At 37.8% G+C, this 27886-nt stretch overlaps 2 long non-coding RNA genes across 2 annotated transcripts; both read left to right on the forward strand.

The window, feature by feature from the left end:
* The first annotated feature begins 1001 nt into the window (after positions 1-1001).
* LOC137079189 (uncharacterized) lies at positions 1002-13383 on the forward strand. The gene is made up of 3 exons (XR_010905416.1): positions 1002-1321; positions 12018-12138; positions 13254-13383. It is a non-coding gene; the product is annotated as an uncharacterized lncRNA (long non-coding RNA).
* Positions 13384-17459: 4076 nt separating this feature from the next.
* LOC137079190 (uncharacterized) lies at positions 17460-20344 on the forward strand. The gene is made up of 3 exons (XR_010905417.1): positions 17460-17789; positions 19049-19174; positions 20251-20344. It is a non-coding gene; the product is annotated as an uncharacterized lncRNA (long non-coding RNA).
* Positions 20345-27886: the final 7542 nt, after the last annotated feature.

A 27886-nucleotide genomic window follows, 5' to 3' on the forward strand; every position in this document is an offset into this window, starting at 1 on the left:
TTCATTTTAGTGGAATATATAAATGCATTTTGCTAGAGTAGCTTTGATTTTAAAGGGCTCTGAAGTTCACAAGGACACTGTTTGATAAGCTCTTCATCTTATAACGTGTATAATTTAATGCAGATTGACCTTTTGCATGTAGATTTGCCTTGTTCTGTTTTCTGAAGGCAGCTTTTGTCTTTTGGTTGAATGTGTTTTTTGTCTGTTTGGACGGAGACGTCGCTGTGTAAATCATATGTGTATGAGTACTAGTTGCGTGTGTGTGTGTGTGTCTGATTGTATGACAATTGTATATGATTTTGGAGGTGGAGTTGTCTGGGACAATTCCTCAAGTGCTTCGGTGGGTGTGATTTGTGTTTATGTGGTTGTACAATAGCGATATTTTTGTAATAGGGCTTTTTTTTGTTTGTTGCATAATTAGTTTTCCTGTTTACTTTATAAAACCACTTTAAAGAGTGGCCTGCAGCACAATGAACGAGTGTAGACTTAAAATTAAGTATGAATAAAATCCGAATTGAATTGACTCAAGAATTATGTTTTGAATTCCAGTGTCAGTGTTTTATAGTTGTAAAGGTTTGAAGTTTTAAGGTTGTAGTGTGTTTGTGGAGCACTGATTTATAGTTTCAGCAGCAGAAGGGATGATGATGATGATGATGATGTTTATGATTATCACCTGTCAATCATACTGATGGATTGTCTTTGTTCTGACAACTTAAATAAACCCTTTGACCTAAAATCACTCTTTCATCTTTTGTAACGTCTGACAAAATGCTGTAACTGCTCTGAATTGTCTTCTATAAGATCATTATAATGGTTTAAATTTAATGTGGAATTTGCATGAGGATAAACCTATTTGTATTTATATATTTAAGCTTTTTACAAAATAGTATATACTGTGTAAGCAGCCTTTGAAACGAATATTACGCCTGTGAAACGAAACACACTTGTGGCCTGCAGATGGCGCTCTAATCAAACTCATCTGGCAGGAGTTTAAACTTGCCCTTATTTGTGGTTTATATATATAACCATGTGATCTCACAGGCCAATAAGACCAGAGTCAGGTTGATTTAATCGGCGAATGATTAACCTGCAGGTGCAAATAATTGCCCTCATTAAAACTGATCTTGAACATTAATAAACCTCACAATGCTAATTTCTCTGTGCTGACTAATGGCTAATTTGCATTTTCCTCTGGGTTTTAATTTGCGGTTATGAGGGCCGGTGCTGTTTTCACCTCTGCAGAAGACCTGAGCAGATCCTGCTGATGGAGGAGTTTAATACAGACGGACGCCTCCAGAGACAGAAATAACACGGACTGCCGGTAAACAATAAGTCGCGTTTGCTGATAAATCATGTTTGAGATGAGCATTTGTCTTGTGAAACATCTGACCTCTGACCTGAAGTCTCTAGACACCTTCATCCCACAGAGGTGAGACTGAGTCTCTCTCTCTCTCTCTCTCTCTCTCTCTCTCTCTCTTTCTCTTTCTCTCTCTCTCTCGATGTACAGTAGCTGAGGAAGGTTACCTTTACGCCCACTGCTCCAGACACTATGCTGGTGTGAGATTGACAAGCTGCTCCATCATTACCACTATGATACCATCACATCATCAGCCACCATAACATCACTAATAAACTCACTATCACATTATCATCATCACTGCTATCAACTTCATGACCACCATCTAAACCACGACAACACTGTTACCACCATCACCATAACAACCATCATTATCATCATGGCCATCATCTTCATCAGATGATTACCACCATCACCATGACTACCATTGCCATATCAGCAGCATTATCATCATCACATTATCACCATCATCATCATCACCACCTTCAACATAGCATTCAGCATTATTGCCATCATCCTCTTCCTCATAACATCACATTTCCATCATCATCTTCCTCATAACATCACATTACCATCATCATCTTCCTCATAACATCACATTACCATCATCATCTTCCTCATAACATCACATTACCATCATCCTCTTCCTCATAACATCACATTACCATCATCCTCTTCCTCATAACATCACATTACCATCATCCTCTTCCTCATAACATCACATTACCATCATCATCTTCCTCATAACATCACATTACCATCATCATCTTCCTCATAGCATCACATTACCATCATCATCCTCCTCATAACATCACATTACCATCATCCTCTTCCTCATAACATCATATTACCATCATCCTCTTCCTCATTACCTCACATTACCATCATCATCTTCCTCATAACCTCACATTACCATCATCCTCTTCCTCATAACATCACATTACCATCATCATCTTCCTCATAACATCACATTACCATCATCCTCTTCCTCATAACATCACCATCATCTTCCTCTAACATCACATTACCATCATAATCATCATCATCTTCCTCTAACATCACATTACCATCATCATCTTCCTCATAACATCACCATCATCTTCCTCTAACATCACATTACCATCATCTTCCTCATAACATCACCATCATCATCTTCCTCTAACATCACATTACCATCATCTTCCTCATAACATCACATTACCATCATCAGCTTCCTCTAACATCACATTACCATCATTTTCCTCATAACATCACCATCATCATCTTCCTCTAACATCACATTACCATCATCTTCCTCATAACATCACACAACATCACCATCATCATCTCCATTATAAAATCACATTACCATCATCATTTCCATCATAACATCACATTACCATAATCTCCATCATAACATCACATTACCATCATCATCTTCCTCATAACATCACATTACCATCATCATCTCCATCATAACATCACATTACCATCCTCTTCCTCATAACATCACATTACCATCATCCTCTTCCTCATAACATCACATTACCATCATCATCATCCTCATAACATCACATTACCATCATCATCTTCCTCTAACATCACATTACCATCATCTCCATCATAACATCACATTACCATCATCATCTCCATCATAACATCACATTACCATCATCATCTTCATCATAACATCACATTACCATCATCTCCATCATAACATCACATTACCATCATCATCTCCATCATAACATCACATTACCATCATCATCTTCCTCATAACATCACATTACCATCATCTTCCTCATAACATCACATTACCATCATCGTCTTCCTCTAACATCACATTACCATCATCTTCCTTATAACATCACATTACCATCATCATCTTCCTCATAACATCACATTACCATCATCTCCATCATAACATCACATTACCATCTCCATCATAACATCACATTACCATCTTCTTCCTCTAACATCACATTACCATCATCATCTTCCTCATAACATCACATTACCATCATCATCTCCATCATAACATCACATTACCATCATCATCTTCCTCATAACATCACATTACCATCATCATGTCCATCATAACATCACATTACCATCATCTTCCTCTAAAATCACATTACCATCATCATCTTCCTCATAACATCACATTACCATTCATCCTCTTCCTCATAACATCACATTACCATCATCTTCCTCTAACGTTACATTACCATCATCTTCCTCATAACATCACATTACCATCATCTTCCTCTAACATCACATTACCATCATCTTCCTCATAACATCACATTACCATCATCATCCTCTAACATCACATTACCATCATCATCTCCATCATAACATCACATTACCATCATCTTCCTCATAACATCACATTACCATCATCATCTTCCTCATAACATCACATTACCATCATCATCTTCCTCATAACATGACATTACCATCATCTTTCTCATAACATCACATTACCATCATCATCTTCCTCATAACATGACATTACCATCATCTCCATCATAACATCACATTACCATCATCTCCATCATAACATCACATTACCATCATCTTTCTCATAACATCACATTACCATCATCATCTTCCTCATAACATCACATTACCATCATCTTCCTCATAACATCACATTACCATCATCTTCCTCATTACATCACATTACCATCATCATCTCCATCATAACATGACATTACCATCATCTCCATCATAACATCACATTACCATCATCATCTCCATCATAACATCACATTACCATCATCTTCCTCTAACATCACATTACCATCATCATCTCCATCATAACATCACATTACCATCATCATCTCCATCATAATATCACATTACCATCATCTTCCTCATAACATCACATTACCATCATCTTCCTCACAACCACCATCATCAGCATAACATCGACATTGTCATCATCATTAACATTGTCATCACCACCATCATTGGCACAATTATTATCATCATCATCCTCACTATTATCAAAACCATCACCACGATCATCAGGAAATTGTAGGATGTCACATTTGCAGGAATCAAACATCTAAGTATTCTTCAGTGGTTCTATAGTGTTACTCATTTTCTTCTCCAACTCATTTCCCTTTTTTCAATCTGCCAGACGTGCACGGGGCAACAACACGAGATCTATTTTGCAGAGGAATTATTTATTCTGAAGCAATTGCTTTGTCTATTTAATGGCGCTACGCATCCAAGGATTATTTATTCATTCAATGGCCTCACACCTGGATGCTTTTCTCTGCACAATGACACAATGTCACCGCTTGGAGGCGCTGTTGAGTCAGTCATTGCTTTCGCACCATATCAAGCTCAATGTCATTCAGTCTCAGGTCAAAGTTCAACACACACCCACTGCCTTTACTCTATATACTACATTAAACACCACAATTTCCATTTCACGACTCATTTACAATCAAATGCATCCTAAACGACCCTCGTATCATTCAGCAAAAATGCATGTATCATTCGGGCCTGATATCTGCTCAAGGTAGAACCTAAAATAATGAGATCTATAGCGTATATTTCATACTTTTGGTTCTCTGACAGACTGCACAAATCATTTATACTCTCCCGCTCACACGTAGAGCAGTATATCAGAGGATGTCATTAAATGACCCAACTGAAATACACTACAGTATATACACCAATCAGGCATAACATTATGACCTAATATTGTATTGGTCCCCCTTTTGTTGCCAAAACAGCCCTGACCCATCGATGCATGGACTCCACTAGACCAATGAAGGTGTGCTGTGGTATCTGGGAACAAGATGTTAGCAGCAGATCCTTTAAGTCCTATAAGTTGCGAGGTGGGGCCTCCATGGATTGGACTTGTTTGTTCAGCACATCCCACAGATGCTCGATTGGATTGAGATCTGGGGAATTTGGAGGCCAAGTCAACACTTCAAACTCATTGTGCTCCTCAAACCATTCCTGAAGCATTTGTGCTTTGTGTCAGGAGCATTATCCTGCTGGAAGAGCCACAGCCACCAGGGAATACCGTTTCCATGAAAGGCTGAACATGGTCTGCAACAATGCTCAGGTAGGTGGAGCGTGTCAAAGTAACATCCACATGGACGGAGGACCCAAGGTTTCCCAGCAGAACATTGCCCAAAGCATCACACTGCCTCCGCCGGCTCGCCTTCTTCCCATAGTGCATCCTGGTGCCATGTGTTCCCGGCCATCCACGTGATGTAAAAGAAACCGTGATTCATCAGACCAGGCCTCCTTCTTCCATTGCTCCGTGGTCCAGTTCTGATGCTCATGTGACGCTGTTGGTGCTTTCGGCGGTGTCAGGGGTCAGCATGGGCACCCTGACTGGTTTGCAGCCCCATTCGCAACAAACTGAGATGCTCTGTGTATTCTGACACCTTTCTATCAGAACCAGCATTAACGTCTTGAGCAGTTTGAGCTCCAGTTGCTCGTCTGTTTGATCGGACCACACGGGCCAGCCTTCGCTCCCCACGTGCATCAATGAGCCTTGGCCGCCCATGACCCTGTGGCCGGTTCTCCACTGTTCCTTCCTTGAAGCACTTTTGATAGATACTGACCACTGCAGACCGGGAACAGCCCACAAGAGCTGCAGTTTTGGAGATGCTCTGACCCAGTCGTCTATTTTAACTAACAATATATTCCTTTAAAAAAGTACAACGGCTTTATCATGGTAGGCCTATTTTGATATATACAATGACCCACATGCATTAAATGACATTTAAGTATTTAGAAATCAAAGAAAATAATGCTTTTAACACCATGTTAATGTCTTTGCCTTACCACACAAGGCTATGTTTGTCACGGTTAAATCATTTATCTGCATCATGCAGTTCAACAGCGTCCAGGCGCTCGTATGCAAACACAGCCTGATCAGATGCGTCATTATTCTCTGATGGGATGTGGCTTGTGATATTGACAGTGTTTCAGATGTTCAGTGATGGTGAAAGCACAGATTTGTGGAGGATGGGGTCGTGGAGATAATCAGACTTGCACGCTCTCTGATTTTCAGACAAATTAAATGTCAGGGGAAACGGGACTCGCTTGAGTACTTTTGAAAAGCTGAGACTATCATAAATTATTAAGGCCTCCTTTACTTTTCCCAAGCCTCTGAGATCCGTCATACCAAAGCTTTCCCAACTTTATTCCAGAGTGAGGAATTAACAGACTTCAGTATCTGATTTCAAACACGTCCCAATACAACCTCAACAAAATGGGCATGTAGTTTGCCACATTTTTTTTCTTTAAATTATATATTTGCATTAATTTGGGGGTAGGGTTGGGGGAATGGCACAGTGCAACAGGAATGAGAAATGAAGTGAAAATTACAATAAAAAATAGACTAGAAAAAAACAAAGTAAAATAACAAGAATAAGAAAGTAAAAAGTAAATAAGAAAATAACATAAAAATAAAATATTTAACAAAAATGAACGAAATGAAAATATAAAATAGGAGGTGATTTAAAAATGAACATTTAAATAAATAACAAAACAGAATAGAATAAAATAGAATAAAAATAAACAACATTAAAATACAATAAAAATCCATAACAAAAAATTATTTTATATAATTTTATAAAATTATTTTTATAATTTTATAAAATAATTAACAAAAATATAAAAAAATCCAAATTTAAATCAAAATAATAAAATGAAAATATAAAATGCAATTACAAAATAAAAATAAGATAACAATACAAATAAAATAAAAGATAAACAACAAAAAAAAATAATTAACAACAAATACAACAATTTTAATATAAAATAGAGCAAGATTTAAAAAAATTAAGATAATAAATAAAAACAAACAAAATTAAAACAGAATAAATAAAAAATATATGTGTGTGTGTTTTATTTATATATTATTTATATATATATATATATATATATATATATATATATATATATATATATATATATATATATATATATATATATATATATATATATATATATATATATATATATATATATATATATATAAATAATATCTCGGCATTAAATTCCTTGGTACTTTCTAGTTTGTCAACTTTTGTTTAAGTTAAACTGTAAAAGTGTTTTTTTTTAAATCCACACTTAAACTTTTGTGTTAAGTTTCAAATGTGCTTTAAAATTAGTTTCATTGTCTGATCCACTGGTTGGTGTAAAATACCACGACGGAAAATGGTCTACAGCCAGATTAAAATAGCTTGCATTCATTTTGCTCTCTAAATCTCCATGCTTTAGTAGCGCTCAGAAGTGTGTTAACTAGATCTTCCTGACAGCAATAATGAGTTTGTCGTGACCCCATTCATCGCCATTATTAACAGGTCAATACTGGACTCAATATCCCATTATAAACGCAATTCTAATGCGGCATTGATATGCTGGCAGGCCTGCACCATTTGTATCTAGTCACATTACAGCCCTTTCTGTTCTGTCAGAAACAACATTCATCTCCACTGACTTCTTTTCATCTGTGTTTGGAGAGAAACTCTGTGTGACCTCCATATTCACACATATTTAATCCATAAAAGCATGATGTATCAAATGATTTTTTTTTCTTTGTCTACAGTTTCAAAAAAACATTCCTTGAAAAAAAGATTTTTTATTATTTTACGTAAGACAAACAGCAAATACCAAAACATTGTATCCGTTCATGACGGAGCGCCAAAACACTAGCCAATCAGCAGTAGGGGGCGTATCCGTTCATGACGGAGTGCCAAAACAATGGCCAATCAGCAGTAGGGGACGTATCCGTTCATGACGGAGTGCCAAAACAATGGCCAATCAGCAGTAGGGGACGTATCCGTTCATGACGGAGTGCCAAAACAATGGCCAATCAGCAGTAGGGGGCGTATCCGTTCATGACGGAGTGCCAAAACAATGGCCAATCAGCAGTAGGGGACGTATCCGTTCATGACGGAGTGCCAAAACAATGGCCAATCAGCAGTAGGGGACGTATCCGTTCATGACGGAGTGCCAAAACAATGGCCAATCAGCAGTAGGGGGCGTATCCGTTCATGACGGAGTGCCAAAACAATGGCCAATCAGCAGTAGGGGACGTATCCGTTCATGACGGAGTGCCAAAACAATGGCCAATCAGCAGTAGGGGGCGTATCCGTTCATGACGGAGTGCCAAAACAATGGCCAATCAGCAGTAGGGGGCGTATCCGTTCATGACGGAGTGCCAAAACAATGGCCAATCAGCAGTAGGGGACGTATCCGTTCATGACGGAGTGCCAAAACAATGGCCAATCAGCAGTAGGGGGCGTATCCGTTCATGACGGAGTGCCAAAACACTAGCCAATCAGCAGTAGGGGGCATATCCATTCTTAATGGAGCGCCAAAACAATGGCCAATCAGCAGTAGGGGGCGTATCCGTTCATGACGGAGTGCCAAAACACTAGCCAATCAGCAGTAAGGGGCGTATCCGTTCATGACGGAGTGCCAAAACACTAGCCAATCAGCAGTAGGGGGCGTATCCGTTCATGACGGAGTGCCAAAACACTAGCCAATCAGCAGTAGGGGGCGTATCCGTTCATGACGGAGTGCCAAAACAATGGCCAATCAGCAGTAGGGGACGTATCCGTTCATGACGGAGTGCCAAAACAATGGCCAATCAGCAGTAGGGGACGTATCCGTTCATGACGGAGTGCCAAAACAATGGCCAATCAGCAGTAGGGGGCGTATCCGTTCATGACGGAGTGCCAAAACAATGGCCAATTAGCAGTAGGGGACGTATCCGTTCATGACGGAGTGCCAAAACAATGGCCAATCAGCAGTAGGGGGCGTATCCGTTCATGACGGAGTGCCAAAACACTAGCCAATCAGCAGTAGGGGGCATATCCATTCTTAATGGAGCGCCAAAACAATAGCCAATCTACAGTAGGGGGTGTATCGATTCATAATGGAATCAGCAGTAGGGGGCGTATCCGTTCATGACAGAGCGCCAAAACACTAGCCAATCAGCAGTGGGGGGCGTATCCTTTCATGACAGAGCGCCAAAACAATAGCCAATCAGCAGTAGGGGACGTATCCGTTCATGACGGAGTGCCAAAACAATGGCCAATCAGCAGTAGGGGGCGTATCCGTTCATGACGGAGTGCCAAAACACTAGCCAATCAGCAGTAGGGGGCATATCCATTCTTAATGGAGCGCCAAAACAATAGCCAATCTACAGTAGGGGGCGTATCCATTCATAATGGAATCAGCAGTAGGGGGCGTATCCGTTCATGACAGAGCGCCAAAACACTAGCCAATCAGCAGTGGGGGGCGTATCCTTTCATGACGGAGCGCCAAAACAATAGCCAATCAGCAGTAGAAGGCGTATCTGTTCATGACGGAGCACCAAAACAATAGCCAATCAGCAGTAGGGGACGTATCCGTTCATGATGGAGCGTAAAAACACTAGCCAATCAGCAGTAGGGGACGTATCCCTTCATGACGGAGCGTCAAAACAATATCCAATCAGCAGTAGGGGACGTATCCGTTCATGACGGCGCGCCAAAACACTAGCCAATCAGCAGTAGGGGGCGTATCTGTTCATGATGGCGCCAAAACACTAGCCAATCAGCAGTAGGGGATGTATCCGTTCATGACGGCGCGCCAAAACACTAGCCAATCAGCAGTAGGGAGCGTACCGTTCATGACGGAGCGCCAAAACACTAGCCAATCAGCAGTGGGGGGCGTATCTGTTCATGATGGCGCCAAAACACTAGCCAATCAGCAGAAGGGGACGTATCCGTTCATGACGGCGCCAAAACACTAGCCAATCAGCAGTAGGGGGCGTATCTGTTCCTGATGGTGCCAAAACACTAGCCAATCAGCAGTAGGGTGCGTATCTGTTCATGACGGCGTGCCAAAACACTAGCCAATCAGCAGTAGGGTGCGTATCCGTTCATGACGGAGTGCCAAAACACTAGCCAATCAGCAGTAGGGTGCGTATCCGTTCATGACGGAGTGCCAAAACAATAGCAAATCAGCAGTAGGGGGCGTATCTGTTCATGAAGGCGCGCCAAAACAATAGCCAATCAGCAGTAGGGGGCGTATCTGTTCATGACGGCGCGCCAAAACAATAGCCAATCAGCAATAGGGGACGTATCCGTTCATGACGGAGCGCCAAAACACTAGCCAATCAGCAGTAGGGGGCGTATCCGTTCATGACGGAGCGCCAAAACACTAGCCAATCAGCAGTAGGGGGCGTATCTGTTCATGATGGCGCCAAAACACTAGCCAATCAGCAGTAGGGGACGTATCCGTTCACGACGGCGCCAAAACACTAGCCAATCAGCAGTAGGGAGCGTACCGTTCATGACGGAGCGCCAAAACACTAGCCAATCAGCAGTGGGGGGTGTATCTGTTCATGATGGCGCCAAAACACTAGCCAATCAGCAGTAGGGGACGTATCCGTTCATGACGGCGCGCCAAAACACTAGCCAATCAGCAGTAGGGGGCGTATCTGTTCATGATGGCGCCAAAACACTAGCCAATCAGCAGTAGGGGGCGTATCTGTTCATGACGGAGTGCCAAAACACTAGCCAATCAGCAGTAGGGGGCGTATCTGTTCATGACGGCTCGCCAAAACACTAGCCAATCAGCAGTAGGGGGCGTATCTGTTCATGACGGCGCCAAAACAATAGCCAATCAGCAGTAGGGGACGTATCCGTTCATGACGGAGTGCCAAAACACTAGCCAATCAGCAGTAGGGGGCGTATCTGTTCATGACGGCGCCAAAACAAAAGCCAATCAGCAGTAGGGGGCGTATCTGTTCATGACGGCGCGCCAAAACAATAGCCAATCAGCAATAGGGGACGTATCCGTTCATGACGGAGCGCCAAAACACTAGCCAATCAGCAGTAGGGGGCGTATCCGTTCATGACGGAGCGCCAAAACACTAGCCAATCAGCAGTAGGGGGCGTATCTGTTCATGATGGCGCGCCAAAACACTAGCCAATCAGCAGTAGGGGACGTATCCGTTCATGATGGAGCGCCAAAACACTAGCCAATCAGCAGTAGGGGGCGTATCTGTTCATGATGGCGCGCCAAAACACTAGCCAATCAGCAGTAGGGGACGTACTGTCCTTTGAATGGCTCGTTTGCTTCCTGCTTCTATGAAGCCCCTCCCTCTGAAAAACGCAATGGTCTTAGATTGGTCAGATGGCCAAATGTAGTTTCCTGTATTTTTATTGGCTGAAGTGCCAAGCACAGGTTGTCATGGAAACGCCACGCCCTTCCCATTACGGGCAGAAGTCACATCTGTGGAGACTAGCAAGGGTTTATGATGTCACCAACCCAGGAAGAAACTCGTTGTAGTCCAAACCGGCCGCTTTTGTAGGCAATAAACTGCCGTAACTTTAAAAGACAATATCTCCGTTTGCATTGAACTTTCAGCGCTGTAACTTTGCAGATACTGTTCATGCTCAAGCAGCGACATTACACACTAAATAAAGTTAAAAAAAAGTCAAATCGCATGCAACCACCCCTTTTAAAGCGTTTGTGGTCTCATTGAAATGTCCATGCTGATGAATTAGTTAACCCATACCCGTCACATTAACGTTAACATTATCAAACTAACTGTGCTGAAGGAGAGGCCTGAGCAAAATATTTGCATGTTTATGCTCATGAATATTTAATGATGTAATGTGTGGCTGTCACATTTCAGAGGCGCTGTGATGGATGGATGTGGCCGGACGTGTTTAAGCATCAGGTGTTGGGCCTCAGGGCGTCATTATGACCCGCTTTTGATGACGCTTTTACAGCAGACTGGGAGAGACTCATCGAAGGCAAGTTTATCACAGTCCTTGTCGTTTTACATTACACACTGACATTACACATGTATTTTTTGTTTTAAAGGACTGTTCACACAAAAAACGAAAATTCATTCTATCTATCTGCTGGTTACCCAGCATGAGTTTGATCTAATTGCTGGCTTAGAAAAGTGCAAACATGCTGTTATGTGTTATTTAGAAATATTTATATTAATATTTACTTTATTTATATTTCAAATTAACTTTCATTTTTACATTTTTAGTTTAATTCTAGTTTTAGTAGGCTAATGTTATTATGTGCTATTGTCATTATTTATTTATTTATAAATATTCACAGAAGCCAATTTCCACCGCACAAGAAAAAAAAACATGCTTAGGTAAACAACAGTGTCATAATTATGAGATATATTGTCAAAATTTAATAGAAAGTCAAAATGATGGGATAGAAATTCATAATTATGACCAAAAAAATAAAAATAAATTATGACAAATAATTATGACTTAGTGAGTCATTTGCATGATATTTTATCTAATATTTTATTAATTTAATCTCATATTTATGACTTAGTCATAATTTTGATTTTGTAATCTCATCATTTAAACTTTTTTATCAAATACTTTTAACTGACGTGATTTTGACTTTTCAATATCAAATTAGACTTGTTACCTCATCAATTTGACTTTTTATTTCATAATTTCAGCTTTTTATGTCATTTGATGTTGGCTTTATTTCAGTTTTAGTCATTTTATTACTTAAACCTATTTAATTAAGTTTCTAATTTTGTGTAAGTTTTTCATATAATGAAATAATGAAATTCATATAATGGTGTTTAACATCTAGCCTAACTGATATAAATGTCAAGCATTATTAAAGACAAGTAAACATTCAGTAATAAAAAAAGAACAAATAAACAAATGAGCGATTGCACAAATAATTACTGAACTGAACAAAGATAGGATTGAAATAAACCCTTTAATTTATTCAGGTCAGAAACTGTAATCAAATGTAAAATAACACTGAAATTTATTAACAAAATATAGGCTATACATTACAAATATAGTTAAAGTTATTCTGTCTAGAATAGCGAGTGAATTTTCTCGTTTTCTTTTGTTGTTTGATTAGTTCACAGACAACAACGCAGAAGTCTTTTGAGCTTTTTTAATATAATAATGCCCAAACGTGTTATTATATTTCACCTGCAGCAGCATTGTGAACTTTTGTAATGTGGACAACACTGAATAAATATCTTTTTACTTTTATCCCAGTACTTCTGTGATCATTTGAATGACTGTAAGACTGCTCTCATCAGAGTTACAAATGATTTACTCTTATCATCTGATCATGTTATGCTGACGATACTCAGCTCTATATTTCTTCATGACCTGACGAAACGTACCAATTCACAAGATTATGCAATTCATAGTTGATATAAAAATTGATCTCCGTTGATTCTCCAGTCCCGTCTGGACGCCTTCATCCTCTAATACCTTCCGATGTCCTGATCCCTTCTCCTCTGGTCAAGGCCAGTCCGCTGGATCCGTTGGCCCTGCTCCTGCCATCCAGCTCTTCTGCTCTGCTTTGGCCACTTTTCGGCTTCCCCTCACTAGGCTTGAGTTCCCGGCTCCACCTCCGGCCTCCAGACTCATGTCTCCACCTCGGCCTGTCAGCCCGTCACCTCGACTCACGGCTCCCTCATCGCCTCCGCGGCTCATCACTCCAGACCTAACATGACAGTAAAGATTTAAACAAAACAATATGCCATGTTTCCATCGCTACTTTTATCCTGGTACTTCTGTGATTATTTGAATGATTGTAAGAAATAATGATACTTGAAATTTCTCCCAAGGTGTTCTCTCTCCATTCCGGCCCTGATGGAGTTTTGGTTCCTTACAGTCACCTTTGGCTTTTGGCTTGCTCAGTAGGGGACACCTAAATTTCAAGTATATCACTGATCTGCCGGCATTGACGCTATATGATCATTGAAATGAGCTGGATAGCATTACCATTTTCTCCAGAGCGGCTGTACAGCTGAATCAAATTCTGTTGCATTATCTTTCGGTTAACACTGTGAAGCTGCTTTAAAAGGATTAGCATTGTAAAAAACGCTGTATAAATAAAGGTGACTTGACTAAACATGATAACTGCTCTCTCTGATTAATCGTGCTGCTCTAAGCAGATGTCAGGTTTTTAGTTTTACTACTCTTGTTGTTTGGTCAGCTTGCGCCCACAGACACTTTTTCTCGTCTACAGTCACACCTTGAGGTCCAAAGCCATTTTCTTGACACTATCTTTAAGCACACAGAGGGCAAATGTCGGCGTTATCTCCATGTTATTCCCGAGGCATTTTGACCTCACGGTTTAAAGCGGCCCTTGCCTCGCGCTCAGCACCGGGTAACGGCTCCGCGCGCGCTCTATCAGCTCTTCCGCAGGCCGCCGCGGGAAATGGGTGTTTTATGAGAACGATACATCACCGGCCGGCAACAGCGGCGACTGACACCTGCGATTTTTCTTCTGGCTTAAAGGAATGAAAGGAAATAAATGGACAGGAACAGGCCTGTGTGTTTGTGGGAAAGGTTGAACGGTCATCCAAGCTGACAGAAGAGCTGAAGAAGAACAACAGCCCTGACAGCATATTTCAATGTGTGTTTAATTAAATCAATACAGCAGTGGAGTCTCCGTCAGATTTACCTCCTGGAGGTGAGACCGGGAGAGCTCATACAAGCAGAGAAGGAGAAAACAATGTCACGAGCGGCTAGAGATTAGGCCTACAACAACACACTCCAGCCCTGAGGGATGCAACGCTTTTCACTGAATATACTCATTTATGAATCAAGGGATCAAGAGAAAACAGATGTTCCAGATATTCCGATAGAAATCCAGAGTGAGACTTTTTTTTTCCTTTGATATAGCTGAGCCTATTTCATAGTTAGTATGTAATTTTGACTTTAATATCCCTCACATAAAAAAATAAAATAAAAAAGCATTCTTTGGTAAATGATAATTATGAAAAAGTCCCAATTACGACATACTAAGTCAATTGAGAAATTGAAATTATGGCATAAAATATAATTTTAAGTATAATTATGGCTTGGTAGTAGGCTTTATCAATTTTTATTTTCTAATGTAATGAAGACTTGTCATTCTGTAATTTTAAATTAATTTCAATGTTTATCTGTTAATTATGTCTAAAGTTATAATCTTGACTATCTCATACTTATTAGCTAGTATGTCAGAAAATTGACTGACTGAAATCTCATCATTTTGATTAATTTTGTGATTGAACTTTTTAGCTGATAATTTTGACTTTCATCTCTTAACTATGACTTAGTATGTCATAATTTTGACTTTAATATGTTTACTATAACTATAATATACTATAATAAAAAAACATGCTTTGGTAAACAATTATAGGAAAAAATTTAATGATGGGATTAAAAAGTATTGTGAAATTGTGTTTTTTTTTTATTGCCATCAAATATAATAATTTAGACTTTATATCTCATAATTATGACATTTTCAATCTTATTTCAATTTATGTTTTCAATTTTACTTTTTTCCCTACACAACATTTTTTTTAAATAATGTTTTACTTTTTAATCATCATCAATCATCATTTAAACTTTTTAGCTAATTGTATATATTATTTATGACTTAGTATGTTATTATATTTACTTAGTATATAATCATATCCATCACATAAGAAAAAAATCATACTTTAGAAAATTATAATTATATAAAATTAACAATTATGACATAATGCGATAAATTCCCAATAATGAGACAAAATATTAATTGTGACAATTCAAAAATGACTTTTTATTTCATAATTACAGCTTAATATGTAGGCTAATCATTTTTATTATTTCATAATTATGACCTATGTCAGATATTTGACTTTGTCGTAACTTTGACTTTTCAATCTCATAATTTTGACTTGTCATATTTATATTTTATATCGATTATGACTTTTTTTCATATAATTTTGACCACATTTGAATGTAATTTGTCATCATTTAAACTTTTTAGCTAATAATTTCAGCTTTTATCTCTTAATAAGGACTTAACATGTACATGTTGTTTTTTATGTCTTCAATATATTTATATAGGAAAGGGATTTCAGAGGTGATGTATATAAGCGAGATATTTTGAAGAAAGACTACACAAATTGTTCTCTTTAAAATAATATGCATTATAATTTACAATTAGACCAGATTTACAGTCCATCTTGATTTCATGTTGACTTTTAGTATGACTTACATGGTGCAAAATTAAAACATCTGTTTACAGAAAATATAAGCAGTGGTTTATATCACTCGATGACCTGAATGCGTTTTTGTGTCTCTAAAGATGGAAGCAGCTTTTGAGGGGAAAGTAAATGTAATCGCATCAAGTTTTCCCGCTTATATGAGCTGCTACCTTGGATGAGAAACACATTTATATTAGAGCCAGAACTCCTTGTCTTTAATTTCACGCTGGGTGCGTCTCCATGAGGAAAAAAAGGCTTAATTTTTCTAAACTGCTGGAAATGAAAGGCCGTGTTTCAAAAAGAGAGAGAATAAATATCAAAGTTTATGTTCAAATGCCAATTTGTTGCTTGGGTCGTTCTCAGGAAAGGCTGCCATTTGTGGCTTGTTTGTCCAATTATATCTCACTGCAGATATAATGGATACTGAATGGTCACTGATTTATGAATCATGTGGTGTGCTGGAATGATATTTGCTTGTTAAGGTTAAGTTTGCTTGTTACATTTTTTTTTTGTTGCTCTGACCTTTAACCCCCAAACACTTACATTTTTTAACACGTTTTTTTTTCAATGTGTGTTATTATAAAGCACTTTTGTTCATTACAAAATGATAATATCTTCAAATATTTCAGTATTTGACCAATATTTAGTTGAATTTGACCCTCTGTGGAGTCATATAATTATTGTAACTATAAATACACAATCTGCAATCATATTTACATCAAAACATCTATTTGTTTTATTGATTCTTGCTTTTATCTCCAGGTTTAAATGTATGTATAATTCACAAACCATTGCTATTAGCGACACCTCTGGGCATTAAAAGCTGCTGTCCGTAACTTTTTTTGTGTTCAACATTTACATTATATTATAATAATGTACAACGTGAATCCATTTTCAAACCGTGTTTTTATCTTACCCTGAATCATTATGGTACACTTATAATAAGTGTTTATAGTGGAACTATTTCAGGCCAGACTTGTTGGAACTGCTGCGGAGGAACACAGTCCCTGCGTGACTCGCCATAGACATAAACAGGGAGAAGTAGTTCCGGCTGCAACATTCTTCCGCAAGTGGCTAGAGAGTGCAAAAAGTTACAGACTTCAATGCTCGTATTTGTACACACGCGACGTACAAGATATTGGACATAATAATTCATACTCATGTCAAAATTAGTTTTCGTTATTAACTTAGAAGTAAAAAGAAGTTTGAAATCCCTTTGCAGCGAAACTGTAAACGAAAATCACGGTGCGGAGAGCGGTTAGACGAATATTTAAATATGTGCTGCCCGCGCTTTCTCAATAACAAAACATTAACGAACATCAAAAATGACAGCTTTGAGAAACAGCAGTTCATGTCTGAACCTGATCATATTAATGTGGATATATTTGCATCAGCTCAGCGATCATATCAACAGATGAGGTAAAATCACACTGTTATTGATTAAAGTAACGTTATATGATATAAATTAGTTTGAATAATCCCTTTTCTGTGCATCACACATTGACATTACAGTACAGAAGGGCTCTTTCGGCATTATCCTGAACATATAAAGTATTAATTTCATGTGTCATTGAACAGAGGAGAGGCTCGATCTTAGGAGCGCGTGGATTTTCTCGGTAAAAACGTCCCGAGTCCTTCACATGAAATTCTATAATCTAACGTTACCTTTTACCGTTATTTCATAATCAGGCTGCATCCCCATATAGTCTTCTGTTGACTGTCACTGACTGGACGGTTTGCCGTTAAAATTTGAAACCTTTACTGGAAAAACATTAACCCAACGGCCGGGTTATTACTAAAAAAATAACCCAACGATGTTAAAATGACCAAACATTTTTGTAAAGTAACCCAACATATTGACCCACTATGTGTAACCCAACGGTTGGGTTAAAAAATAACCCAACATTTTTTTTTTTTTTTTACTGTGTTAGCAACCTTGGAAGTCGGAGATGGTCTTGTTCACACATTGGCAATAAAAAAACAAACAATGAACACATGACAATTCTTTACATTAGCTACATTTCTAATGATTTTTTTAGGCTTGATGTCGATTCCTCGTCCTACACTGTTAAAAAAAAGTATCATGAATGACAAGACTTTAATTTTTACACAGCAAAAATTATTTTCATATTTAAGATTTTTGTCTGTTTTCCTGGCTAAATATCTAAAAATTCTTAAATCAACTTGATTTTAAAATCAAATAAAATTTCATAAGATATTTAGAATTAAAATAAAGTGAGTTTTTGCTTAAAACAAGCAAAATTATCTGCCAATGGGGTAAGAAAAATGATTTGGTTTCCTTATTTTTTCTTACCGCATTGGCAGATCATTTAGCTTGTTTTAAGCAAAAACTCACTTCTTTTCCCCGCACAGAAAACAAGAACAAATATCTTATGTAATATTTCTTATCTAGTAAAAACATCTTAATTTAGGAATTTTTAGATGTATTTGGACTGGAAAGTATTACTAAGCTTTTTTTGCATTGCAAGTTTATGAGATTCAACTAATTTATTCATGTCAGTTTAATGACTTAAACAGTTGATTGTACTTAAAAATATACGGTAGGAAGTTTTTTTTCTTTCTTTTTTCTTTTTTTTGGTTTTCTGGTTCATAACTATTGTACAGATATCTGAGGTTTTTACATCATGCAATTTTCTCTTTTTTGAGTTTTCTTGCAGCTTTGATAGAAGGCTGTGATTCAGCTGCTAACCCGAGCATCACTCACGGATGGAGAGAGACTGCGGCTGAAATCTCTCCTGCGGCTCTGATTGATGGAGGAGTTGAATAGACGAGTTGGCAGCAAAGTTGAGTATCCTTCATTGTAATGCATTCGCTCTGAATAAATGCCCTGAATATAAGCGCGACTTTGCTGCATTTTACACTTCATCAGTTTTTCTCCTGAACAAATCAAAGGAGTGAAATAAAAGACAGACACATATGTGAACTTACTGTAACTAGTCAAGATTTCTTCACCAAAAACAGTTCGAATTTAGTTTTTATGTCCATTATCCCCCCTCTATCTGAGCTTTTAATATTAAATATTGGTGTTGCACACACAATTATGTTTAATTAGTTATGTTTTTTTCACACTTAATTTATCAACACTGATTTAGTCAAAAGTTATGTGACATGAAAATAAGTTTTACGGTGTACTTAATTTAAAACTGCAACTGATCTAAAGGGTTTAAGGGTTTTCTTTTTTTCTTCCTTTTTTACAGTGCATCATATGTTGATGTTCATGGTGTCATTTTTGCAGTTTAGTTTCAATAAATGTTCTAGTTTATGCATATTCTCAAATAATATAAGTGTGATTGACCCAGTAAAATTAAGTTGATTATTTTTTTTTTTTAAGTTGTTCCAACTGTTTTTTACAGTGTGAATGTTTTATTTAGAGTATATGCAACTCTTTTATTTTAATAATTTAAAATATTTTTTTTCTCCTGAAAATGACCAAAGCAAACATAGTCCCTGAAACACACAGCTGATGGAGTGTGTGTTGTGATGATCTCATAAACCGTTCAAGTCCAAACCTCAAGTCAATACGAGCCTGAAGCACACAAACTATAAATATCTGTTTTGTGCTCTTTTGTCATATTTGCATTTTCTGGCAACCAAAACCCATGTAATGAGCAAACATTTACTCATTGCAGTTTGGCCGTAATCCCAACAGGATATTTTACATTCTGTGGCATATTGAGTTGAACGTCTGTCACATCCTAAATAAACAGCTGCCGGCTTTAAAAGAAACCGTCTTGTTCCCTCTTTCCCAGTAAACGGTCGTTGCTCTTGCTGTATGAAATGAAACACAATCTGTCCTTAATGAATCAGATGACAGGAGAGTTCAGATTCACATGAAGTTTATTTTTGCTTCTTGTTACAGGTCTTTTCAAGATTGAAGTCTCAATATTTACGAATACCTACGCGATCTCCAAATGACAACGATATCAAACCTTTGACAAAATCACAGAGGAACATTTAGATATGTGTTTGCGCTCCTGCTGATCCAGAGAGAGCAGGTATCATGTTTAGGTATGAAAAAGTATTTTCAGCCACACGGTATCATTAATTCTGTTACAAATATTCTTATTATCACAGAAGAACTGTTATAAAAGTTTATAGTTCAGATATAGACTGATGTGTACGGTAGCAGGGGCGTAGCCGTCTTTTCAGAAGTGAGGGGGACAGAAATGTCGTAATAAATTATTATTTTTTGGACTGATATAATTTATCACATCTCTTGCTTTTAATTTGGTAAGCTATCAAATACACTGCTGAACAATAACCTCTAATATCTATAATATTATTCTCCTATTTTTTAATGCCAATTTTATGATTGGTTTATATATTACAGACACTTGTGCATTACGTCTCCATAGATTTTATGCAATGTAAAAAAATAAAAATAAATTCTGATGTAACTCATCTGTTCTCTATGTGAATATATAGTAAAGTGTGATTTATTCCTGTGATCAAAGCTGAATTTATCATCATTACTCCAGTCTTCAGAGTCACATCCTTCACTAATCATTCTCATGAGGATCTGATGCTCAAGAAACATTTAGGATTATTATTAGTTGTGCTGCTCATGGTGATGCTTAAATTTTGTGGAAACCATCTCAACATATGTGGTAAAATTGAAAAAAAGAGAGAAATTAATATTTTTATTGATCAGACATGCATTCAATTGATCACAAGTGATATTTGTAATATTACAAAAGATAATAATTTATTTAATAAATGCAAATAAATGCTGTGCATTGAACTTTCTATTCACCAAAGAATCATGAAAAATAAAATGTATCATGGTTTCCACAACATTTTAAAGCAGCACAACTGCTTTCAACACAGATAATAATCATAAATGTTTCTTGATTATAAAATCCTCATGTGAGAATGATTAGTGAAGGATCATGTGACTCTGAAGACTGGAGTAATGATAAATTCAGCTTTGATCACAGGAATTAATTACTATATATTCACATAGGGAAAAAGCTGTTTTAATTTGTAATAATATTTAAAAAATATTACTGTTTTAACTCTTTTTGATTAAATAAATGCAGCCTTGGTGAGCAGAAGATACTAAACATTAAAAAAGCTGCATTATTCATATGATACTTTATTGTCAATAAATAGGCTACACTGAGATGGCTTGAAAAACACACATAAAGCATATATTGTCGCAATCGTCTGATTGTGAGACCCAGTAAATAAATACATTTTATTAAAAGTGATGGGGACACGTCCCCTCTGTCCCCCGCGTAATCTACGCCCATGTACGGTAGTGATCAAAATAGAGTGAATCACTTTTAAACGTAACTTGTTGGTTAAAATAACAATGGTATTGATTACATCTCTACACCAGTAAGTGGTGACTGAACAAAATTAAAATGCTTAAAAATAAATCAAAGTCTGAAAACAGCTGCTCAAATTATTAATCAAAGGCTTAAAAGCATTTTTTGGTTTTCATTATCAACCCAATTATCAAACCAGTCATAATAAAATCTGTAATCAATGCTCACATTATTAATCAAACGCTCAAACCAACATCGAAAATGGCAAATCGAATGCTCAAACGGAAACTGCAAATGATAAATCAAATCCAAATGAGGAGTGTCAATCAATCGTGGGCGGAGCTTTGAGACGGAAGAGATCAAGATAGGTGACTATGAGCTAAATACGTCTTGTCTTGATGATCTGGAAGATTTTGAGCTGGTCTTCCTGGCAGTGGCTTTCTGCCGACTCTGCACCTGCATTTGCCTCAGTTCCTCGGCAAGGTTTGCAATCGCAACGCTGTTGACCTCAGTGAAGTGAATTTGGCTGATATTCACAGATTCGAGTTTACCTAGACAAGCAGCAACAACTTAATTTCCATCAAAACAAGCTTTCCTCCGCAGTGGACTAAATACACAGAGCTCTATCCACAGACACTGAGAGACAGATCCGAAGGGACCGTCTGCAAAGTGCAAAACCCGAAAAGAGGTACTACAAAAACAGTCAATAACTTCACTGTTACACACTGTACTGTCACCAAATTCAGTTCACACATCACTACTGTCCTGCTGGTTATACTACACAAACAATTATTGATTTATGATTTGAGAATTGGATTATAGATTTAATTAACTTAATCAAGTTTTTATGAGTGAGTCAATGAATCATTCATTTAAAGGGACAGTGCACCCAAAAATGAAAAGTAGCCCATTATTTACTCACCCTCAAGTCATCCTAGGTGACAATTAAAAATGTTTTATAATGGCAGTGACTTGGGTAGTTTATGTAGTCCTTAAAAGTGCATCTATCCATCATAAAAGTGCATCTATCCATCATAAAAGTGCATCTATCCATCATAAAAGTGCATCTATCCATCATAAAAGTGCATCTATCCATCATAAAGGCACATCTATCCATCATATAACTGCTCCACACGGCTCTGGGGGTTAATAAAGGCCTTCTGAAGCAAAGTGGCGCGTTTGTGTAAGAAAAATATAAAAGACATTATCTAGCTTCCGGCAAATCGCCTTCTGTATTCAACTTACGGAAAAGTGTTACGCCTCTCGCAGTTTAAAATGCTTTTGCTACGTCTGACAGCATCGCACACCAGTTACGTTTTTTTCCGATCTGGCGGAAGCTAGATATTTTACTATAAATATTATTTCTTATTATTGATAGATGCCCCTTTAATGATGGATAGATGCACTTCTATGATGGATAGATGCACTTATGATGGATAGATGCACTTTTATGATGGATAGATGCACTTATGATGGATAGATGCACTTATGATGATAGATGCACTTCTATGATGGATAGATGCACTTCTATGATGGATAGATGCACTTCTATGATGGATAGATGCACTTATGATGGATTGATGCCCCTTTTATGATGGATGGATGCACTTTTATGATGGATAGATGCCCCTTTTATGATGGATGGATGCACTTTTGGATAGATGCACTTCTATGATGGATAGATGCACTTTTATGATGGATAGATGCACTTTTATGATGGACAGATGCACTTTTATGATGGATGGATGCACTTTTATGATGGATAGATGCCCCTTTTATGATGGATGGATGCACTTTTGGATAGATGCACTTCTATGATGGATAGATGCACTTTTATGATGGATAGATGCACTTTTATGATGGATAGATGCACTTTTATGATGGATGGATGCACTTTTATGATGGATGGATGCACTTTTATGATGGATGGATGCACTTTTATGATGGATGGATGCACTTTTATGATGGATGGATGCACTTTTATGATGAATAGATGCACTTTTATGATGGATAGATGCACTTTTATGATGGATAGATGCACTTCTATGATGGATAGATGCACTTTTATGATGGATAGATGCACTTTTATGATGGATAGATGCACTTTTATGATGGATAGATGCACTTTTATGATGGATGGATGCACTTTTATGATGGATGGATGCACTTTTATGATGGATGGATGCACTTTTATGATGGATGGATGCACTTTTATGATGGATAGATGCACTTTTATGATGGATAGATGCACTTTTGGATAGATGCACTTTTATTATGGATGGATGCACTTTTATGATGGATGGATGCACTTTTATGATGGATGGATGCACTTTTATGATGGATAGATGCACTTTTATGATGGATAGATGCACTTTTATGATGGATGGATGCACTTTTATGATGGATGGATGCACTTTTATGATGGATAGATGCACTTTTATGATGGATGGATGCACTTTTATGATGGATAGATGCACTTTTATGATGGATAGATGCACTTTTGGATAGATGCACTTTTATGATGGATGGATGCACTTTTATGATGGATGGATGCACTTTTATGATGGATGGATGCACTTTTATGATGGATAGATGCACTTTTATGATGGATAGATGCACTTTTGGATAGATGCACTTTTATGATGGATAGATGCACTTTTGGATAGATGCACTTTTATGATGGATGGATGCACTTTTGGATAGATGCACTTTTATGATGGATAGATGCACTTTTGGATAGATGCACTTTTATGATGGATGGATGCACTTTTGGATAGATGCACTTTTATGATGGATAGATGCACTTTTGGATAGATGCACTTTTATGATGGATGGATGCACTTTTATGATGGATAGATGCACTTTTATGATGGATGGATGCACTTTTATGATGGATAGATGCACTTTTATGATGGATAGATGCACTTTTATGATGGATGGATGCACTTTTATGATGGATGGATGCACTTTTATGGACTTCGAGAACAGAGCAACAATTCACTGCCATTATAAAGCTTGGAAGAGCCGGGACATTTTAATATAACTGATTGTATTCGTCTGAAAGAAGAATCTCATACACACCTAGGATTACTTGAGGGTGAGTAAATCATGGACTCATTTTCATTTTTGGGTGAGATTCGTTGAAAACCGCTGATTCATCCATTAATGATTGTCCATTAGTAACTGAATCATTCTTTTAAGAGATTTGTTCATTGGCTTGGCCAAAATGACCGCCAAGCGAAGCAAAGTGACTTTGATCGGTCTTATAAAGTGAGTTGTTGTGGTTTGTGTGTCTCATTCTGCTCCACATTATGGCCTCTGAAACAACCCTCTCGTCTAAACACTCGTTCATTTCTTCTAGGCTCATTTTCAAAACAATCATGTGGCCTCGCTCTCGTTGTTGCAGTATTTATCAGCGCTGTCAGTCTCAGGTGCTGTTGTTGGGTTCAGGTGAGGGCGTGTGTTATCTGAGCTCTGCAGCCGCGTGTCTGTCAGCGCAGGCCTTGCCTGTCCGGCCTGCTTTAGTTGTGGGTGTTTAAAATTAGATTTAACATCTATCATTTCTTGTTGGCTGAATGGCTCGGTGTCAAGGTTTGGCAGAGGCCATCCGTCACCAGCCGTGTGTCTGCCCCGTCCCACCAGACCATCCGTCAAAGCAACAGCATCCTGCTCCGCAGCGGCGGGAGAGAAGAAACATCACCGCGGGTCGAGCGCAAACACACACGCATGCATTCACCGGTGCACACACGTGCTGGACAAAACATGCTATAAACACAAAGGGGGTTTTGTCTGCCATGTTATGCACAGACATCTCTTGAACATTTCATCATTTCTCAACCCTGAATGAAAAGTGCGGTAACACTTTAGTATGGGGAACACATATTCACTATTAAAAGGTTAGTTCACCCTAAAATGAAATCGATGTCATTAACTCCTCCCCCTAATGTCGTTCCACACCCGTAAGACCTCCGTTCATCTTCACACACAGTTTAAGATATTTTATATTTAGTCAGAGAGCGTATGCAAGTGTATGCACACTATACTGTCCATGTCCAGAAAGGGAAAAAAAACATCATCAGAGTAGTCCATATGAGACATCAGTGGGTTAATTAGAATCTCTTGAAGCATCCAAAATACATTTTGGTCCGAAAATAACAAAAACTACGACTTTATTCAGCATTGTCTTGTCTTCCTTGTTTGTGTTCAGTCCTCAAATAAAGATTCAAACGGTTGTGAATCAGCGGATTGATTCATGATTCGGATCGCGTGTCAAACTGCTGAAATCACGTGACATTGGTGATCCGAATCATTGATTGATTCACTGATTCATGATCGTTTTGATCTTTATTTGAGGATTAAGTTATTTTTCCCAAAACAAGACAATTACTTTTGCTTGTCTAGTAAATACTTCTTGTTTTAAGATTTTTTTTTAGATGTTTGGACTAAAAACGAGACAAAAATACGCAAGTAAAAAAAAGAAGCATTTTTTGCAGTGTATGATTGGATATTTGCTCATATTAGCGCGTAGACTCACAGGCACACTCAAACAGAGCCGAAATAAACTGAGAGAAATATTTCAAACGGAGAGAAATATAAATAATTAATTAAATGCAAAACCGACAAAAACGCAGTTCACCAGCGTGTATTGAACCGTGAATGCCGCACCGAATGATTCAATATTATATTGAGAATTGTGGCATCCCTACAAAACACACTGGAGATATGCAGGAACAAATCTGCAAATGAGCCTCCAAACAGCCTGTAGAGAAGCCAGGCCCAGTGTGACGCGGGCGACGCTGGAGCTGATGTGTCTATTTCACAGGTCGGCCTGTGAGTTTGTCTTTCAGACGGATGAACCGTGTCTCTGACCTCCTGACTGCAGAAATATAAAGATTTCAGAGTGTCACGACTCTCCGTGCAGAGCTTCATGGGAGAAATCTGTCAAAATGAAGCCCTCCAGACCCCGGAGGAGCAGCGCAATCATATTCAGCTGGAATATTACATACAAAAACTATAGGTCGTTCACACTGAGGACGATAACCGTGAGGATCCTGCTTAGACCAATTAGGAAAAACAAGGAAATGTTTAATTTCCACTGGGTGTAACGGTACACAAAACTCACAGTGCGGTTTTGAAATCCCATACAAAAAATTAATGTCTTTAAATTAATTCAATTATACGAAGAAAAAAAATGCTATTTCATGCATATTGAGCTTTTTTACTTTTTCCTAATCAAAACATGTGCGAGTAAGACGCAGTAAAACGAGATTGCATGTAAGCAGATGTATATAACGTGATCATTAGGGATGTCCCGATCAGTTTTTTTGCCCTCGAGTCCGAGTCATTTGATTTTGAGTATCTGCTGATACCGAGTCCCGATCCGATACTTCTATAATACATAAAAAAAGAATAAAGAAGAGCGAAAAAACAAACCAGGATGTTCCTTATTTTTTATTTTATTCACCTTATTTCAACATTCAACAACTCTAACAAACAGAGCACTTCTGTGAGGTAGCTTGAAAAATCAAGTAATAAATAAACATAAATTCTTCACTTTTGGATTTTAGTGCAACAGTAAATATAAAAAAGTCCGGGACCGGAGTTGCGCAGAGCAGGAAGTACAACGTCGATATCAAAAGCACACCCACACTCTCACAGATGCAGAACAATTAATTATGTTGGTGTGAAATAAACAGTTATGGAAATTAAATTAAATTAAATTAAATAATCTGCTCCCAAAAATCCCGAAAAAAGTCTGTTAGTCCCTCAGTGACAACTTCACTCAGAGAAGACGTCGATCTCCGCTGTCAATCATGACGTCACACACCCCGTATTTATAGCATCAAAACTAAAACTCAACGTGCTTAAAAAACGAACACTTGAAATGAAATCATTGTGATGATAACTGCCTACAATAACAAACTAACTTTAGGGAAAAATATTTGAAGTGTAATTTGATTGACGTGTAATTAACAATGCTTTTCAGGTTTTTATAGGTCTAACATTAGTTTTTAGGTAGAGAAATTGAATAAAGTAGGCTAATCAAATGTAAAATAGCTGCATATTTAACTGTTTAAATTAAAGACTAATCCTTACAAAAGCTATTCAATCGAGCAGTGAGTGATTCCTTATCTTTTGTTTAACATTAAACAGACAGCAGTAAAGGCTACTGCCCCTTTAAGACCTAATGGAAGGCTCTGCGTCGTCTTTCTCGACTGTATAAAG

The sequence above is a fragment of the Pseudorasbora parva genome, chromosome 6 (genome assembly GCF_024679245.1).
Source record: "Pseudorasbora parva isolate DD20220531a chromosome 6, ASM2467924v1, whole genome shotgun sequence".
Taxonomy (NCBI): domain Eukaryota; kingdom Metazoa; phylum Chordata; class Actinopteri; order Cypriniformes; family Gobionidae; genus Pseudorasbora; species Pseudorasbora parva.